Raw genomic sequence first — 21314 nt, forward strand, 5'->3', positions numbered from 1 at the left:
GGCTTGCAAAAGGCAGCGGAAATAGATGCCGTCCTACAGGTTAAATAACTTAGTGAAAGGCCTATCATATCGCGTTTCAGGGCAGATTAAAGAATTGCTTGATCATTATTACCAAACACACTTTATTTTGTAGAACATCGCTCGATAGCAGCAGAAGGCTGAAACGAGAGGAATTTAAACTGCACTCCTGGCAAACATGAAGCATGAGATCAATTAACTGATACATTTTTGATTATAACCTTTGATTTAAATTACAGGTTTCTAATACTATCAGCCTTTTCGCTTACGTGGTTATTTCCCTGTGTCCCTCTCTCTCCCCCTCACTCTGTATCCACCGAGTGTCAGGGTGTAAATTAGAGTCGTCTCCTCTCCTTGCGGTCAGTTATGGCTCTGGTATTGTCACTGTCCTGACAGCCTCCTGTCAGTCGCAGTTTTTGATTTCCGCTCGCGGGCAAGGGTAGCCTTTCACTGTGATTGACAGGGCTGTGTTTATTTGGGAGTGCTTTGTCACTCACAGTGCCTTCTCCCCTTTCAGAGGATGATTGTGAGGGTGGGGATGAGGGAGGGGGTCGTTGTGAGTGTCATGGGGAAGGGAAATGGCAGGGTCACTGTAGCTGGTCTGTCTGCTACTAGCGGTTTATTTGAAGGTATTAATCTAGTAATCTATCTTTGCCCTTTGAGACTGTGTGTTAACCTTTCCAAATGGGAAGCTCAGAGAATGTAATAACCCTGGACAATGGGGAGCAGTCCATTCTAACAATGGCGTGCCACTTTAAACATCACATTACAACGAAGCCCGTTCCTTGCTAGCACACCATTCACTGCATGGCAGTATCTAATTGTTTTTTTTAATGTTCTCGCTGTTTGGGCTGTTAGCACTTTATGAGGTAAACTATTCCATGCATTTACTCTCTAAAAAGTGATTTCTACTATTCTGAACTTGCTTTTGCTATTCTGGATGCCATCCTCTTCCCACCAACATGCAAGGTGCACAGATGTTTAATCAAACATTTACATCAGGCTCAGATGGGTAGACATCAATTCTCGATGTACAGTATTCGGCTTGCTTTATGCTTTGAAAGAGAGCTTAACAGTACTAATGATGAGCTGGTCAGATGGATACAAAAAGCCAATATTAAAAAAAAAGTGCACTACAGAGGCACTATCCCCTTAACACACTTTCAAAATAAGCAAAGAGAACCAAAATGACTGCTTCAATCTGGATAAACCCGAAGGCTGGAAAAGACAATAAATACAAATGTTTCTTCAGTTTTCCTTATTATTATTAGCCTGTTCCACTGACTAAGCAGCATTAGCTTTCACAATGCACCACCAATGAAGTAGAAAGAGCCTCTATTTAATAAGAGTGGAGAGAATTGCATTAATGTAAATGTAGTGGAAACAACGAGAGCCGCAGCCATTGACATGTTGGCAAACAAATGAGACGGTCCTCTCAATTAGGGAAATGCTCCATTATCCAAATGAAAAACTATTCTGCTGTACCAGCCATGAGAGCTGGACAGACTCTGGAGTAAAATGCGGAGAGAGGAAGTCTCAGGGGACCTCCATTCAGCCAAGAGGAATACCGTATTTCTTTGAATTTAAAACACAGTCCAAATTTCCCATCCTCAATTTGAGGAGAAAATAAAAATCAAATAAAGATGCATTTGCAAAGATACAACCTCAGTTATGCATATACAAGCCATTTACACAAGAGAATACTATTTTCTTTTGCAATGAAATGCTACAAACTCATCTATTAGGCATATTGTTAAAGCATATTGTATATTGGTAAATTAACATGCTTGCCTGCAACAACAACAGATCTCTCCTACTCATCATCCTCTCAGTTGGAGGAGTTCTCTTTATTACTTGACATCTCCCATACAATGACCCCCGTTTCTTTGAAAATGGCTGCCTGTATGTCATGGATGATTCGAGATCAGGCAGTAATGTTTTTGTTTGTCTTTTCTCTGGTAGTCAGTCAAGTTCCTGTTTGTGTTCTCAGGCAATCATGTTTTTTGTTTGGCGATTTTAATACACGCATAACTTTACTCTAATTTAAGACGCAGGCCATTTTTGAGATGAAAAAATTGTTTTAAAAAGTGCATCAGAAATTCGAAGGATCTGCCCCTATCCTGCAGTCTACCTGGGCTTGCCATCTTTTGACTGCATGATAACACCTGGAGGACACACAGTTAACAGCCAAGGTTTAAGGCAAATATTTTTTTGGTCTTGTGAATAATATACACTGTATGGCAGTGGTTCTCAACCCTCTTGTACTCTCAACGGTCCATTTTTTTTTCCAACCAGGAACTTAATATTGGTTTTAAATATGCACTGTTTTCCACTGCAGATAAGACAGCACTTACAGGAAACTTTCAAGTTTAAACCCCTGCTTCCTCGCACCTTATCACTCCCTGTGTCAGTCTCACTCTCATGCTCTACCAGAATGAGGCTGGGACCATAGAGCTGACCTACAGGACAGGAAGTGATAAAGCTCTTTCTAAATTATAAAGTGGTACTTGGAAAAATCTTCATATCGGTAAATAAAAAAAGCAACTGTGTATTCCCCTATAGACAGGACACAATGAACAATGTGAATTATAAAACACAAGATAAAATAATGTGCTCGGCTTTCCTTGAAGGCCTCAAAGTTTCTTTCATTTTTTTTTTAATAAACAAAAATCAGAAATTGATATTTAATATATCTCCCTGGCGTACTGCGTTACGTTTTAATGCACTCTGCACCCTTTCTCTCGGCTACATAACAAATCGCTGCATCCGCTTGTCGTAATTCTGGATGTTATTAATGTGGAGAAAAAGAAGAGAGGAAAAAAATGAGGCTCGATCAATGTGACTGCAGCTGCTACATGAAAACATCCCCAGATCTTTGTCGACAAATTGCGCTGGTAAATGATTTCTCCTATGAACTAAATATTATCTGCACCACTATCAGGTGCGCTCCTTTCTACCGCCTCCTCCCCAAAACAGCACTGCAAATCTGAGTGAATGCAGTTTATTTCCCACTAGATAGGAGAATGCGCAGAAGACTGTAAGAAACTGCCTTGATCTTCCAGCGTATCTCTTTAACACCTTGCTTAAATTCAAGGAGTGCAGAGTTTAGTTCTGAAACTGTACTTACAGTATTGGTTTGAATTAATATACATTATCTACAGGTTTGTTACACTGTGGAAAAGACTAGTAAAAGAGTAGACCAGAAGAAGCATGTTTAACCATGTTTTAAAAAGAATCTATCTATCTATCTATCTATCTATCTATCTATCTATCTATCTATCTACCGTACCTACCTACATATTGATATCTTTAGTAACAGTTTTTTCTTTTTTGATTGGATGATGTGGTAATTTACTCCAGATTAACACTGCTCCACATTTTAAATATTTCATGCAAGCACACGTACACATACTGTCACCATTTCAATTACAAAATAAATGAAAGGTTTCATTTGGAAACTTTCAATGGCACACGAAAAGCTGCGTCTTTTAAAGTGTGCACATGCCAGTGAAGCCTTTGCATTGAAATAATAATAATAATAATAATAATAATAATAATAATAATAATAATAATAATAATAGGTTAATTTACAGAACTGTTCTCTAAAATAAGTGAATGTTCAAGTTATGGAAAACAGGGGGCTTTTGAATTCCCTTGTTTTGTTGTTAATCCCAGCAGTCCTTATTATTTAGTGGCACTGTACTGTTCTAAATTGGATTTAAATCTTATTTAAGAAATCACTTCCAAGCGGTATTTTGTTTGCAATAGCACGTTCCCCTGAGCACTCGCTGTGGAAACACAAGCTCTCCAAGGTGTCAAGCCTAGGAACGCTACTGCTTTCCATTTGGTCTTATCCATTGGGTCATCTCAATCTCGCATTTAGCATTTCTCATCTCACTTTCAATTTTTTGTAATTGCGCATCATACCAAAAAGAGAAATAACATGTTTATATTTATTAAGCCTGAATCGATCCAACATTGTCTTTCTAATTTCTCTAATGTTGTGGGGGTTGTCCCAAAGTATTAAACAGGAGCCCAATTTGAGCACAAGCTACCCCCATCTCACGTCGCCTGTCTCCACACACAACGAAGTCACCACAGTTTAAAATTTTCTGTAGGTGGCACTGTGGTTTAACACACAAGCGTTTCACCTCTGGAGCCCACATTACAAAACCAACACACAAAGTCAACACAATTGGAATACCTTTACAGTTGGTCTCAAAATAAGAGGAACACATTGAAATGGGCATGGAGGCAGACGTGATCCTCACCCCTAAGAGAAAGGGTGTGTTCCTTATCTTGAATCATGCTTGTGGATAAATAGAGAGAACTTGGGTAAACCAATATCCTTTCCAAAACCTTTTTAAAAAGGGAGTATGTACAGTAAATGTCACTTCCAGAGACAGGTACAGTAACCAAGGTATCAACTGGAGTGAAGAGTGCTGCAGTTGATGCATAAAAAAAGATGGAGTTTATTATTGAAGAGATGTATGCTTACAACATATTAATACCTGACTTAAATTAAAGGACTCAAAGGCTATTTCTTAGTTTAGGTAAATGGGAACTCCCCATTCCTGCATATGCTAATAAGACTGGTACTTGAATATGACTGAAATCAATGCACTGGGTTTACAGTCTTATTCCACGATTTGCCTTAAAGCGGTGCATAATAGATCAGAATTGATTAATTGATCAGACCGCACATAAAGAAGGAGTCTTCTCTGAAACCAAATTAGCACTATCTTTTCTGTGTCATTTTACAGCGAAACTTTACTTATGTTTTTGTCAAAAAAGTAATTTCTTTAACCAGTAAAACCATCTGAAATAGCTAGAAATTGGCTATTGTGTACATTTCTAAAACTGGCTTTACTGAAAAAAAAAAGCCCAAAAGGAAGCCAGGGAATGATGACAACTCCAGGCTCTCATCTCCTGTGTGATTCCAACACCACCACGAAATGGAGATAAGGGGGTGCTTTTGTTTTGTTTGTGATAGCCTATTGGGTTAGCATTGTTGGCAATACATTTGCCTCGCTGAGATTAAAGCGGTTTAAGCCTATCCTGGCAGATAAGGATGACATTTCATCCTTGGGGATCTTGCCCGGGGCTCTGCTCCATTGTCATGTGCTGCTCACTTGGACCGCAGCCTTGGTACACACTCTTGGACAGGAAGTCAAGAAAGGACCATTTTTATATTTATACACATTTGTCCATTTTAGAGACCCACATTTAAAAATGAATATTATTATTTATATAAATGTATATTCGTTTCTTTCACGTCATCTTCTATAAAACATTAAAATTACGTCTTCCTTCTATTTATTTTTGACATCTAATTCAACAATTGCTTAACTTATTTATCTGTTTACTTAGGTGTTTAACAACCCACTATTAGGAAAAAAAATCTAAAACTTACTGCCAAGAATGGACCTTGTTCTGGTGTATTCACTTCAAAAACACTATTGTAAATACTGAAATAGAATGTCATGTACTTTGTATTCTTCAACTACATAAGTACCATATGTATTTAAAATATAGAATTTTCTATAAAAAAAGTCCATACAGTACTGTATCTACAGAAAAAGACCTACACTGCTGGGTTCATGTTAAATTAGACTGCTTGTTTGATCCTGCAAGTCGACAGAGCTTAGTGGGTAAACATACATTCATTGCCTGGACTACTGAGTGAATGGAATCAAGTCTCTGGGTGTATTGTCACAGCGCAGCATTGATTTCCCACAGCACTGAAAATATTTAGTAAGTAAACATGAGCAACAGTAGTCCAATTGAATCCATTTTAATTACACAAATTGTAAGTTGTTTTTCTATATTCAGTTTTAAATTAAGTTTTAAATTGGCTGTGATTTTATTTAATCTGGCCCTTTTCTGCACCCCCAGAATGCATAGCGGTTCTGTTAACATATTTGTATCCAAATGCAAATACTGTGTGCTGAGTATGCACTGTTGTCTCACATTTTCCTATATGTAAAAGGCAGAGAAGTCATGGTACTGTAAATGTACTGTGTTTTTTATTTTTCTACTTCAAGAGGCCACATGAAGGAACAGAGAAACACATGAGGCATTGTAAAACCTTCAATTGGTTTTTGAGGAGCGCCAAAATGGGAGGCTATTGGGAATTTAAGCTCTTATAAAACTCCAAGAAGCAACATAGCTCCTGAACTAATCACTGCTTTTACATAACAAAAAAAAAATATTTAGTAATCCGATGGACAGCCCATTTACACGAAAAGTATCTGTTGCAGACTATCAACCAGCCCAGTATTCAAAAACCTGGACCTGCATGACCCCCTCTGCTGTAAAATCAGGTGAAGAGTATCGAGGCTAGATTAATAAAAACAGAAAGCAACACAAACTTGTTAGATGATGCCCCTTTATTCAGCTCCACATTAATGAGCTCCCGGAAAACTAACAGCGACGTGCAATCATAAAGAAATCTACCTTCAGAACACATTTCCTTGACAATCCGGGTCATATCTCACAGAGAGGTGAGACATCGCCATCACGCTCATAGTTTAGCAGTCTTACAGAGCTCCATAAAAACCACAGTGAAAACCCTCCATTTTCAAATCTAAAACAATGACAGCCCCCCCCCCCCCCCCCAGCCCCAAAACCTCATGCAAGACAGCCCTACCTGAGTAGCTTTATAATTCCATCCTGTCTAATTCATTTTGTCCCAACAGCAGTTTTTAATAACTTTTATTAATTAGGGCTGTCGAATGGCTTGTCTCATGGAATATTATTTTATTCAGGGACCATTAGGCTGTCCTGTTTCGTGACCGGCACTATTCCCCATCAGCCGCAGTGGCGGGCTCAACGATCTATATCTCTCCCAGCCTCCCCGTTAAAGGCCACATATTCATGCAGATTAATTCCTCGCTGTCTGACAGCTAGAGGAATGGAGTTCCACTCACCTGAGCAGTGCACTGCCACTGTTAGTCGGAGAAGTCAGACAATTTATAGCTTTTAACTCCTTTGCAGATATTTTTTGTACTTTTTTTTACAATCATAAAGTCAGTTATCAAGACGATAAAACCTGTTTTTCCATTCAGCCTTTTGAATTGTTTTTTAAACTTGTAATGCTCTTTTTATCTAATTATGACTGTGATAATAGTGCAGTGAAGCAATTATAGCATAGTAAAAAAATAAAGGTAACGCACAACCAAAAGAAGTCAATCAAAGAATACTTAGATGAAAGATAGTATTGCATAGAGTATAAGTAGGGGTTCTGATTTTCAAGATGTTCCCAAAATAGTGGAATACATCACTCCCCACAGTGGCAAAATTATTGGTTTTGAGCAGACTGCAACTTAAATAAAACCATCATGAAACCTGTTAATTGTGCAGCATGTTTTAGTGGACTTGGTATTTGATGCAAAAACTTTCAATTTAACAGCAAGCCTTGCCTTAGTCACAGCCAATCAGAGAAGACGTGTAGCAATCTTGTAATTAGGAGTAGTTCTGATTCGTTCTTTTAGATCGAGTATGCATTTAAAATGAATCAGATTGATACACATCTTTCTGATTGGCTGTGAGTAAGACCACATGACAGGCGTTGGACAGGAATATGAATGGCACCCAACTTGCAGGCTTTGCTATAATTCCCCTTTTGGATTCACTTCCCACTAAAGTAATGGCCACTAAATCACCTGAATTTAAATGTAATATTGCACGAATATCACCTGCATATCTAATCTCATGAAACATAATGTTAATTTCCTAGTTATACTGAATAATTAGATTGCTAGCTATTCCATGATAATTCCTGCTGTATGTATAAGTGGCCATTACTTTAAAGTGTTACCCTTTTAACATAACCAAGAACAAACAGCCGAGTCACCTTAGGGTTATCAGCTGATGGAGGGGGAACGAAAAAAATGGACTTCAAACTTAAAGGTTACCACTGTCTGAGATTAAATGGAAAGTTCACAATTGCTATTTAAGGTTTGAGAAAAACAATTATCATAAGGGCATTTAACAATAATGACTTTTTTTATGTATGACAGGAACAGGGATTTTTCAAATATATTATAATTATTCTTTGTCCACCTCCAGCCATTAACGACGTCTCTGTCCTTATTGTATACTAGAAGGGTTTGTGTGTGTGGGGGGGTCTTTTACTAGTTTCATTCACTTCAAGAACTAACAACTGCTGAGCTTAAATCTACAATTGCCACAATCTTTCTCAGTATTTTAATTTGGTTAATGCTACATTTGTGTTCAGTGAATACATTTATCTTTCCTGTTGAATTAAAAAATATATAATAAAGAGAGATAAAATGTACAAAGGTAGCTCAAATTGCACCATGCCAAATACATTTGTTCAACATTATGGATACAATACATTTTTTTTTGTGTAGTTATTTCCTGTCTCGCTTCTATTAATTCAAAGAAAGCATTGTTCAAGAAATCTAAAAAATCACCCCATGCCAGAGTCAGTTTTAGTCTGCCTTTTAAATAGATGGTCAACTTATTTCAGAACCTGAATACCGTAATTTTTAGATTATAATACACATTATTTTAGAATTATTGGATTTCTATGTATAATATATGGGTTGTGTGTTATATAGTGTATGGGGTGCGCAGTATACTCAGATAATAGTATTCAATATAGTGTAATCTTTTTGATAGGGTATTACATTGTACAAGGGGTGCACATTATACAAGAGATGTACCCCAAGGAAGCATTGTCATACACACTATACACAGGGTGCCCATTGTATACTAAAACAAATATGCTATAACTATCTACAAACCTGCAAGTTACCCTAAAAATATACTGTAACTATCCAGAAATCTGGCAGTTACCCTAAAAATATACTTTATAAGAGACTGGCAGAATATGATAACAAGACGCCTTCTTTCTTCGGAAGGAATTGCTAATTGTCTGTTTTAATTTGCATGTTATATTAATGTGTTACCGACACCTTACACATTAATTGTCCTCTAATTGAAAATCCAATAAAGATTTAGTAATAATTTAAAACATGTCTCATGATGGAATTTACAATTTAACATAATCAAATTTTGGTCATTTTAGATTTTTTATTTCAGTTTGTAGCTTCTAGGTGTAACTTAATGGCACTAAACAGTTGGATGAATTGCTCTTGATGACCTTGTTTAATCAGTAAAGGTGTAAAATGTGGCATTTTAGTGTAATCATGGATGAATATTTTCTACTGTACCCACAGGTGTGTTTTACTGTTGTAATCTTATCTACTGTATAAGTTGTCTTGACTTTTTACATTATTAGCTTCTTTCTTAGCAGATGTTAAGGTTTGATACACTTAGATTGGCTCCCTATTACCGAAGAAACCAACATCAGTGTATAACTTCCACTACTGCATAGAGATCGTGGTTAATAAATATAGGGAGGGCCTCTAGTATGACATTCCCCAATTGCACGGCCACTCAATACTTTCCTCCGCTTTTCTCCTACCATGCATTTACCACGTGCTTAATTATGTATCTACAGTGCATTATTATTGCATACAAGTATTTACTTAATGTAATTTATAAACCATGATTTGATTAATTAGTATTGGGTTATGAGGACAGTATCTAAAGAGAGGGGTCTCACTCTCTAACCCCTCACTCCCCACCTAAACATCAGCCCAGAGCAAGTCTAACCCATCCCTGTTTTTCCCTGAGTTAGACTGACCGTAGAGTGATTGAAATTCTCTGAGTGTCTGCAGTTCACTCGCCCGGCTCCAGTTCCCACAAGACCTGTTACATGATATTCACTAACCCCGGTAACAATGGCAAACATATGTAAATCAGCCGTGGTGCCGGATTCAATCAGTGGCTGTCACAAAGCGAGTGACATGCTCAGCGCAGATGGCAGGGCTGCAAGAGAGATGCCTGTGATTGGAGCAGGGAAAATAAAACCTGCAACTTGTTGTAATAATTAAAGGTTAGTATATATCATGTAGTTCTTAGTGCTGGCAGGTCATGTATGACTGCTTTTAAACACTCATATACAATAACAGTATATTTTTAAAAGGATTAAGCCAGGCTAGATTTAGTCTGGCCAGAATACTTTTAGACTGGACAAGGGGCAACAGATTTTCATTGGCATATTAAGAAAAGTAGATGGCTACTTTTTTTCCAGGATCACAGATTTAAATAAAACTTGAAATCCCTCCCTGCCCCATGCCCCGTCCTCCCACCTGGGAGCATGATCTAATCATGTGCTAATTTTGGTTATTAAGATTTGAAAGATAACTTTTACTCGTCGCACTCCATCTCCCCCAAAATGGTTAACTGACTGTGGTAGGGAGTTTTTTTTCACCATCCTCATTTTATTTTTTTCCCAACATTTTTGTGAAAAGATATTATAAATATTAATGACCCGTGCTGCTCAGCCACGAAATGAGAACGGTTATCAAGTATGATTATCTGGTTAAAAAAATATTTAAGATGTGAAGAGGAAATCAGTGAAATTGTTTGAGAACTGAAATTAATTTGGGGCAGCATAAGCTGCTGTGGGAATATGAAATGCTGTCTGTGAATAAGTCTCAATTATAAATATAGAAATAATTTTTACTTTACCATTGCCTTTAAACGTTTAAGGTACAAGGAACATTTGTGTCCCACAAATATAAATGATGCTAACTTTCTTAGTTTTGGAATGACGTGCACAAAACGGATTTAAAATGTACCGACAGGTTGGATCTGGTCGTCGAAATAGTCAGTTTCCTCCTTTTGATACCTGAAATACTCTCAAATGTATTTTAAGAAGAAACCGCTCAATTCCTTGTGTACCTTAAGATGTTAAACATTAAAAAAAGTGCCATGCATGGCGTTTTGTATACCTTTGCGAGAATAATATGCTCAGGAGACTCAAATTCACTACAGGATTTCGGTTTTCATAAACTGACAAGATAGTCCAGTCTACAGGGGTAGATTCAATAAAAAAAACATGCAGCACTGCTTTATGACCCCCGTAATCTCCCTGTTTGATGGAGCTATTCAATTAGACTTCTAGTAATAAGAAGATGCACACTGCTGAATTAGCAAAAGTATCATTTATGTACCACATCGCTAGAAATTTTGACCAGAGAGCAGTTAAACAAAGCGGGTACTGTATTTTTTATTGAATTCCTAGGTGTAAGCATGATCTAGCCAAGTCATCATAATGTTTTTTTGCCTTTAAGATCTTTATCGGCAGTTAAAACACACACTTGACCACCTGTAGGTAATGTGTGCCAATTAAAAATCCTTATTAAAGAAAAGGCAATTGCGACTTTTGGACCAGACTCCAGTGAAAAACACTATCCAACACACATCAGTACACCATGTTTCCCAATAATGCTACAGTCCTTGGAGGGCACTTTACACACATGTATGATCATCTTAATGAACATGAATCGCTCATTTTCACCTGCTTAAATAATCATCCTAATGAAGCCCAATTTTTGCCTGTTAAAAAAAAAAAAAAACAATCACCTAATGCGCACCTCACCAGCAGGGTCAAGCAACCTGCTTTTGGCATTCATACTACGCTAGTGATTAATGTGCGTATCATTAATAGGCTCCAATACATTTCACCTTTGTCGATCGGCAAGTGAGCCATGCTCAACACCCAAAGGGCCTGGTCTTCAAAAGCTGGTAAAGAGGTTTACTAATGAGTACAGGCAGAGTAAATTTACTACCTTGTATTATTTTTTCTTTTCATTTAAGTTGTGTTGCTTGACTGTGTTGTCACAATGGGAAGCAGTTGTGGAAATATGCACATGCAAACAAGCTTTAAACAAGCAGAGAATGTTGTACTAAATGCATGTAATAAACAATGTATCAAATTAAAAAAACTAGTGTAGGAAAATGTACCTGCATTTCATGTATCTAAATTTCTAAATTAATTTCAATAACCATACTGTGGGGAAACACGGGGTGGTAATTGGTAAATGTATATAAAACATATCTGATCATCTGTTGTGGAGGTGATACTCAATGGCCAATCTTTGAAAACCCTTCAGTCAGATTTAGGAACGGTGATAGAAGTTAAAATGGAACAGACTCATTGTTTGGTTTCAGTCTTGAGTTGAATTGATTGGGTCGGATCAGAGAATGGCAGCTGACGCACACGCATAGGAAAGCCTCTAAGGCTGATGGGAAAATCAGCCTGGGGTAAACTGGGGGCCCTCTCAGTCAACCCTGATACCCTTCAAACTCTGAGCAGGGTCACACCAGGCTACTGCTGTACTCACAGAGAAGTATTTGAAAGATATTTCTGTAGCTCCCCAAGCCTTTAACTCTACAGTAATCCAGTTCGTGTTTACAATAAAAAAGTATAACACTGCACATGTAATTATGAATTAACAGACACTATCTATTCATAACACAAACCCTTTACCCTATCAGTGTACACTGTCTGACTGCCCCTCAAACACAGGTTTATAAGCCATGTTCATAGGAAAATTCCTAATTGAATCCAATATGCACAGCTTTGGGTTAAAGACAGGCTGACTGGCAGTCAGGAGCCCATGAGGTTTGATGTCTTGAATGTGAATTTGATGATTCTGCAAGCAGGCAGGTGCTTTTGGTGCAGAGGGAGGGTGTTTTGAAAAAAGAGAGACAGAGAGATATTGAGAGTGAATTAAGTGCATTAATAATCTTTCTATTTCTGAAGGCTGGAATTTACTACAACTAAGTGTAACTATGGCGTTATCAGTACAAGTACGTGATGTATATCGAATGCAAATCTAGCAAGTATGTGGTTGATGCAGGACTGAAGTATGTGATCAGAAACAGAACAGTGAGAACATCTTAACAGAGTTTGCTATTTGACACATCACATAGTAATTACTCATGCAGCCAAATGCCATTCAACCTGGTTAAAAAGTAAGTATTTGGGTTCTGAAAAGTATAGCGTTACATGTCCCCATGTGTTGCTACAACTGCTTAAATAACATACCTGTCATTTTTCTTTTCATTATTAACATCCTGACAACTTTTTACAGTTATAACTTTAAAGTCTTTTTCAAAGCTCTTTCCAAAACGTTGTAAAATAAGTGTAAAAAGTTGTCAGGATGTTAACAATGAAAATAAAAATGACAGGTACATTATTTAAACAGTTGTAGCAACACATGGGGATGTGTAACGCTATATTTTTCAGATCCCTGCTACTTACTCTTTAAGCATTCTTTTAATAACACAGTAATTACACACACAGTTACGTAGTCACACTACAGTAACTATGTTTATGTAATTAATAATTCCACCTCAAATAATGAGTTATCACAAATTTGCTGTTTTTTAGATTCTTCAGTGAAGAAAAATAGCATGCACACATGAAGCACAACTGGATAATAAAACATGTTTAAAGTTTCATGACCATGTTATCATTCAACGGAAACAAAGCACAGACACGCAGAGCTGTCAAGTAGCTGCGTGACTAAGGAAATGGCAGACTCTCCCGGAAGAACTGATCCTAGGAACCAGTGGAAGACATGACTGTTAAAAACCAGGTAACTGCATTTGGCTTTTTGCAGTTGGTATTTAAAATATAATTTAATATTTATTAAACCTTTCTCTGAAACTCCAACACAATTGGCCTGGTTGGGTTTGCAGAAATATTTAAGAACAATAATAATGAGGTGAGGCTGGCTCTGCATTGCAAGCTGCTCTTTGTGATGCAGACCAGAATGCTCAACTTGGGAGTAAACCGCAGAACGAAACAGCTTGTCGGAAAACTCATTTAATTGCTGCCATGTTTGCCAGCATTTCACAGAACAAACTGGATTCTGATAGAAAAATAACTACTCACCTGAAGTCTTTTACACTTTTAATATCTGAGTCATCTAAACTTGCATATTTCGTCACTGCAGAGCAAGAACACCACTTTGTATTTAAAAAATGCAAACGCGTTTGTCCTTTGTAAAATGTGATTCTTCAGTGCAGTCTTTTGGAGGGCGATTTTAACAGAGACAACATGCTACATTTTTTTATGCTTTAAGGCCATTTCATTGTAAAATTGCTGTGGCATGGACACCGTGCTGAATTATTAATCCCAGCCTCCAAGGTCCGATCAGAGAAGGGGAAAGAGAAGATCAGGGCCTTCATTCCGATCCAACTGCTCACTTTTTTTTTTTTTTGTTCCTGGGTAGTAAGTGTAATTTCCTAATTGCTTATGCCTCAAAAGTATAGAAAATGGCTATTATTCCCCACAAACTTTGCTTTTGTGACCAGGACAGTGATATTTTTAAATTTACCTATTTTCCAGAACATTCCAGATAGATTCAGTGCTGAGTAAACTTGGAGTAACTTCTAGAACTTTCTAGAACTTTCCAGTGATATAAATAGTAGTATAAATACAGGGCCTTAAGCCCACCAGTTCAGTTTAGTTCCAGCTGCCTAAGTGGATACATATCTGCACTTTTCTGAGATGGCATCAGGTCATAGGAGACTTCAGAATGGTGGCATTCCTGATGGGTCTCCAAGGCGGTTTTACCAAGTTTCCCTGCTATCTTTGCCTTTGGCACAGCAGGGACACCAAGGCGCACTACCACAGGCGGGACTGGCCACAGCGGACCGAGTTCTCTGTGGGGAGGAACAGCGTCAAGTGGGAGCCACTGGTGGACCCCCGGAAGGTGCTGATGCCACCACTGCACATCAAATTGGGCCTTATGAAACAATCTGTCAGAGCTCTAGATAAGGAGTCGGCAGCCTTCAAGTACCTTCAAGACTTCTTCCCTAAGCTGTCTGAGGCAAAGGACAAAGCCGGTGTCTTCGTCGGACCACAGATAAAGAAGATCCTGGAGTGCAATGAATTCCCCAAGAAGCTCACTAGTAAGGAGAAAGCAGCTTGGAACAGCTTTGTCGCAGTGGTTCGGGGCTTCCTGGGCAATCACAAGGCCGAAAACTATGTGGAGCTGGTTGAGACTCTGGTGAAGAACTACGGCACAATGGGCTGTAGGATGTCCCTCAAAGTCCATATCCTTGATGCTCATCTTGATAAATTCAAGGAGAACATGGGAGTGTACTCGGAGGAGCAAGGCGAGCGCTTCCACCAGGATATACTGGACTTTGAACACCGCTACCAAGGACAGTATAACGAGAACATGATGGGAGACTACATTTGGGGGCTGATTCGTGAAAGTGATTTACAGTATAATCGTAAATCTCGAAAAACTACTCACTTCTAAATCTTTTGTAGTCATTTTTGTATTACTTTAGTATAAATACATGTTAATTTGGATTCATATGTTGTTTTTTTCTGACTTTATGTGAACGAAAAGACACAAATTTGCCCGTTTTCTCATTGGAAATAGGTAAATTTCAAAATATCACTGTCCTGGTCACAAAAGCAAAGTTTGTGGGGAATAATAGCCATTTTCTATACTTTTGAGGCATAAGCAATTAGGAAATAACACTTACTACCCAGGAACAAAAATTGTGTTACATAGTGTATTCATCATCAGTCACTATGTATCATGTTATATAGGTCTGTCACTCTTTATAGCATTATATTAGGACTGTAGATACCTATTATTCTTATTGTTATCAATTTCTTTTGAATAAACTGTTATAATGTAACTATAGCTTATTTAATTATATCAGCTCCTTTCCCCTCCTATGTTTTGCTATCTGACGCCTACTGCCAAACTGGCTCTGGAGAGTGGGGGGTTGCTTGAGATATTCTTGCCTCCACTCAGGTGCCCATGATGGGGTTACTCAAGCTGTCAACTCCCACCCATGCAGCCACCGCTGACAGATACCCGCTCTCCAGAAGCTGTATAGATTTCAGCCCTTCTGTGTGCTGACAGCTTTTTAAATAGTGCCTGAGCCGAGGAAAACTCAACTACTGCTGCAGACTTCTGGAATCAAAACCTCCGACGCCAAAAAAAAAAAAAAAAAAAAGAAAGAAAAAAAAGGAGAGCCGACACAGTAAATAAAAATACAATTTCCTGGAGTGACACTTCCATTCTGTTAGGAGCATTCCGAGCTGCCGGTAATTATTTTAAACATTCTGAAAGATGGCTGTTCTCGCGTACCTCCCTACTCCCCAACCCCCAACTGACAAAAGACACCCCCCACTCACAGCAGTACAGCCCCTCTCTGCTTCTTTCTTACCAATAGACGCCCCAAATGAGTTCCATTTTCATCTCATCCACAAAACACTACTGAGCTGGCATTAGAAAGCGATTCTGTCATTATCTGGATTTCATTACTGAGAGTGCCAGACCTTTTGCAGCAAAGAGACAAGAGAGAGTATATATTAATTTATATTCACACTGTGTGGTGCAGAACTTCATCCCTGTCTTTCTATTCACCTCACTTCCACGAAGAAAACTCATTTTTAGTTTGTTGTCAGCGTTTTCTTAATTTTGGGTTGAAATGTATTGAGCTGAGATCTTCTCTCCCTACCATGTTGAATGTTATGACTGTACAACGCTTATTAAATTACAAAGCCATCCATAATCTCCAACACTCAATCAGAAATCATGAGGTACAGCAATGAGAAAATGCAAGTGTTAAACAGTTCAGCTGATGCCTTCATTAGTGTTATGAGTTCTGCACGAGGGTAAGATTAATTTAGAGTATGGGAACAGCAATTGTACCACCACAGACTAAATTAGGGCTGGACCAATACTAAACCTTTTGAATTATAAAAACACCGCCGTTACTTTTATTTTCTTCACAGGCTAGTGCTGCATCCCAGCCTTGTAAAACGGCAGTCGAGTAGAATGGGTCTGCCCTGGATCACATACCTGCAGGGATCTAGGGGCTCTAGAAGTGAGTGTGAAAAGGGGGCCCGCTGTCTGGGTCAAGGGGTCAATTCTTCCCCAGGGAGTACATTTGGGCAAGCTCTGCCTGCAGGTACCCTGGCAGACTGTGCTGCTGAATACACCATTCTTCAACTGAAACATTCTGTAGCTTGGACTCTAAGCTGAGAGCTGATGGTGCTGGTTTTCAGCTGGTAATGTCATTTAAAGCACAGGTTTTGCTGTAACATTTTGATGTTAAGTTCCATACAGTGATGTTTATCATATGCCGTACTGGTTTTGTCTTAGTTTTATCGAAAAAAAAGGTAAAAAAAAAAACATACTGCAAGATACATTTTACTGTAGTTTTAATGCTGGAAATCACCACCTTCTCTTCAGTTAGCACCCCTAACTAGTAAACAAGTGTGCTTCCATACCAAGCCAATGCTGGTCACCAGCCATCCAGAAATTGATGTAATTGCCAGCTTGGGAGAGCTTAATTCCCATCTGCACTGTGGCTATTAAATACCCTGACAGCCACAGAAACAGAGGCTCTGACCTTGCTTTCAAGTTCCATTCTTAAACCCCTTTACTTTTTTCTTTGTTTAACTGAAATTGCCTGCTTGACGGATAGGGCAGCTTTTGCTGGTTCAAAGTTTTCTGTTAACTCACCTGCTGCTCTTTATAAAGTTTGCTGCTCAGCACTCTATCCCAAGACATTGTAGACATTGTGGGAGTGCTGCCATCTTGCAGAGGTCCTCCACACACTGAGTTGTGGGAGGGAGTTGTGTTTACAAGAATTCCTAAAGATCACCCCAGGCATTGCGAGTGTGGACACATTCTGATCTTCTAATCGAGTGCTCAGCTCTTGGGGTAAAGCAGTGAGAATGAACTGGGACTTAGGGAAGGTAGGGAAACAAACAAATAGGTGACCTCATCTCCTCTCTCTTTCAGTAGAGACAATCTACACACAAGGTATGTCAGAAATGATGGAAGCCTGTTTACAAATGCCTTAACATGCACCAAGTGGAAGATGATAGCTCCAAAAAAGGAAATTGAACACGGGACTAGGGTAAAGGTTACACCACTGTAATAAGGCAGCTGCAGAGTTTTAGGAAAACTGCTGTTTGTACATTATTGAAGGAGGTGGAAATGGGGCTGCCCTGGATCTCATACCTGCAGGGATCTGTAAGTGAGCATGACCTAAGTAAATGTCCTAGACAGTCAGTATGTAAAAGACTTCTTAAAAAGTAAGTCTTAAAAAGTTTGATCCAAAGAGAGCTGTGTCTAAAAAATACTGGAAAAATTGTCATCATCCTGCAGATGAGATGTTAAATCAGTGTCCTATTGTAAGTGACTCTGCATATAATGCACAGTTCACAGTCTACCTCTGTAAAGAGCTTTGTGATGGTGGTCCACTATGAAAGACGCTATATAAAAATAAAGATATTATTATTGTATTATTATCAATGGGGAGAAATTCTGGTTCTGTCTCTAATCTTTTTTGGGGGGCATGAAATAACTCATGAGCACATCAGCTTGATACAGAAGTCCCCTTTTACCCTGTGCCCAGTGAAGCGTCTTGCGACACTGGCTGGATTAGTGACATCTGCTGCATGCGATTTGCTAAGAGGTCATTTAGGTATTAATTTAACCAGTGGTAAGAGGTTGAAGGGTACTAAATTATGATCAGGTCTTGACTGGGGGGGAAAAAATCAATTTTTAATTGAGTGTGTTAGAGAAGGACCCTGGCCGTCCATCATTTCCAGCTAATGGAATTTCCAACTCTGTTGCAAAGTGCTGACTGTAGCAGGATTGCAAAGGAGAGCTTTTTTTACATTTTATTTTAAACAATAATATCATACGCTCGTCGTTTTAACAGGTATTGTGAAAAATAAACCATCGCTATCTGCTTTGACCACAGCTTTGTAATGAGAAAGAGTTGTCTCCCTTAGCGGTGCCATTAATCATGTCAGGTGTTAATATCCTCAGAGGTCAAACCGTGCCATAGAAAGAAAAAATGCATGCTTGGTTAAACTTTTTATATTTTCACTTTTTTGGGGGGAGGTGGAAACTGTTATAAACTGTAAAACAAGTAAAAAAAAAAATCTGTTATGTCTTTTAGCGTTGAATTATTAAAATAAGGCAACACAACCTGTGCTTCTTCCCTGGTCTATGAAGCTATTCAAACTTCCAAACAACTTCTTTGCCGACTGGCAAAAGGACAGAGTAGGGTGTGATAAGATATCACCCCTTGTGTCTGCATATTGCAGCACCTTAATTAGTGTCCTAGTTTTCTTTCTTTTTTTTTTTTTAAAAAGGGCCCCTGTTTTTCTACCCAATTTGAAATGCCCAATTATATTGTTGCCTCAGGCATTGCAACTGACTTACTGATCAGGAGATCAACTGGAAATCTCTGATCCCAATGTCAAGCCAATTGCCTCTTTTCACCTGCCAAACCTTAATAACAGATTTCACCAAGCTACTGAACCCTGCGGGTGAAGACCCAGCCTAGACACCTGTCCACAGGGTCACTGAATCGTGATAATGTAGTCTGGTCCAGACAATTTTCCTCCCCAACACCGAGAGGGTGCAAAGACCAATGTAACTTGGCGAGCCATTGGTAACCCATGCATTTATGTACATGTATCTACACAGTACACAACTAAAAACATTCATGGCCAAATAGTGTATATCAATACTTCTTTGCAGGGCTAATACAGCACACATGTATTTGTGGTGTATACAAACTGTAAAAAAAGTTGTCAAGGACAAATTTGTGCCAAGTCTTTATAGAGGAGATTTATGGAATTATCTGTGCTATGTAGAGGGGAAGGTAGAGAGGGCAGGTGTAAAAAAAAAAAAAAAAAAAAGCCCTAAAAACTAAACGTCGGTCCAGCCAGTGACAAGTGCTACGTTTGTGCTTCGATCTGGCCTTCCTTTCACACTAATGACTGTCAACACAGCAAGCAGGCCTCTGAAAGGAAAGAAAATTACTCACTGAAAAGCAATTGACTGATCCACATCATTTCTCAAGGAACCAGTGACCTGTGAATATTTCATTATGGGAAAAGTCGTGCTGTCCATACGAATGGAACCCTGGACTCCAGCAACCAAGCGCTGAGCTGAGATCAGAGGAGAGCGCAAGGGGACCTTTTTTTAATGAAAGGGGGGAGGAAGAGGTGGAGAGAAGGGATTTACATTTATAGCAGTTCACAGCAAGTGTGGACATGACAGTTAAAAAAGAAAAAAAAACAAACAAAACAGCAAGATTTGAATTCACTGTTACAAGCTTATTGAAGCTATAGCCAGTGACGGAGATGGATGAATGCTATGTTGTGAGGCTGCCTCATGGATCGAGCTCTTTTGGAAGTCAGAAATTGAAGGGTTCTGTGTATAGGTTTGGTATTCAAAAGCTATGTAAAATGGAATTTGAAAATGCTTGGCTGTATTTGCTAACCTTCGGGAATATATCACTACTTTATGTGTTGCTTTTTTATGTTTAATAGTTAAAACAAAGAACAAAAAGGAGGTTTTCATTGGAAGTTGGAATTGAGACAACTGTTCCAGGGGATGACATCAGCCTGAGCGGCAATAATCAGGTATTATAAAATAATACAGCAGGTTTGAATTGATATATAAATATTACTCATGGAGTAATCACGTCTTACTAGTTAGTATGTTTGATGTACAGTATCTAAGTTGTCATATACTTTTCACACAATTCACACATGAGCAGAAACTAATCTCCATATCCCCCTGCCTAATGCCGTGTTGGATAGAAAGTTAAAGTTAATACTTATTTTGTCCGGGGGGGGGGGGGCTTGTTCCTCAGATGTCTATTCTAAAGCTATGATCCATCATATAACTACATGAAACATTCTCCATCATCCTCCAAAAGACAATGCAAATGGCACATCCCTGACTTCACCTATTCCCTCTATTTCAACAGACAATAGGTCTCGGGGATCAACAGCAGCAGCAGTTATATTTCGCCTTAGTTTAAGACAAATCCAATAACAGGCGACAGTTTGACCAATTCTATATTTTTCAACAGAAGAATTCATTTCTGAGAGTAATCCCCTCCCCCTCACCAGGGGCTCAGCACTGCCACCACAGTGCGATATTTTTTCAATCATAGCTGGGAAGACAGCAGGGTCACGCAACTCAAAAGTTGGAAATAATATGTGTCAGACAGGTCACTTGTTAAGTAATTCTAGCAGCAAAGCTATAGAGTGTTCTCCATGATCGCGCTCTCTATTGGGGTGGTGGGGCAACAAAGCGGAGAAACTGCTGATATAACAGTTAAAAAAAAAAAAAAAAAGATACCAGCCAGGACCTTGTCATATATTGGATACCGAGGTGCTGGTGTAAGTAATTGAGGGCAAGGTTAGAAAACAAGTGTGCACAGGTACTATATGACAGACATATACTTGAATGTGTACAGTAAATGCTGTACAGTATATTGCTGTGCATGTAACTGTATACTGTCTGTATGCTAATAGACCATAAAATGAAGGGATTAATAGGATTAATACTTATTGTATTTACTGAAAACAAAAAATGTTGCTCTTT

General features: G+C 38.6%; 1 protein-coding gene across 13 annotated transcripts in view; it reads right to left on the bottom strand.

Moving 5' to 3' along the window:
* The window catches only part of LOC117424593 (RNA binding protein fox-1 homolog 3-like), a 330577-nt gene that overhangs the window by 38473 nt on the left and 270790 nt on the right, over nt 1–21314 (bottom strand). The window lies entirely within an intron of this gene.

The sequence above is a fragment of the Acipenser ruthenus genome, chromosome 19 (assembly GCF_902713425.1).
Source record: "Acipenser ruthenus chromosome 19, fAciRut3.2 maternal haplotype, whole genome shotgun sequence".
Classification (NCBI taxonomy): domain Eukaryota; kingdom Metazoa; phylum Chordata; class Actinopteri; order Acipenseriformes; family Acipenseridae; genus Acipenser; species Acipenser ruthenus.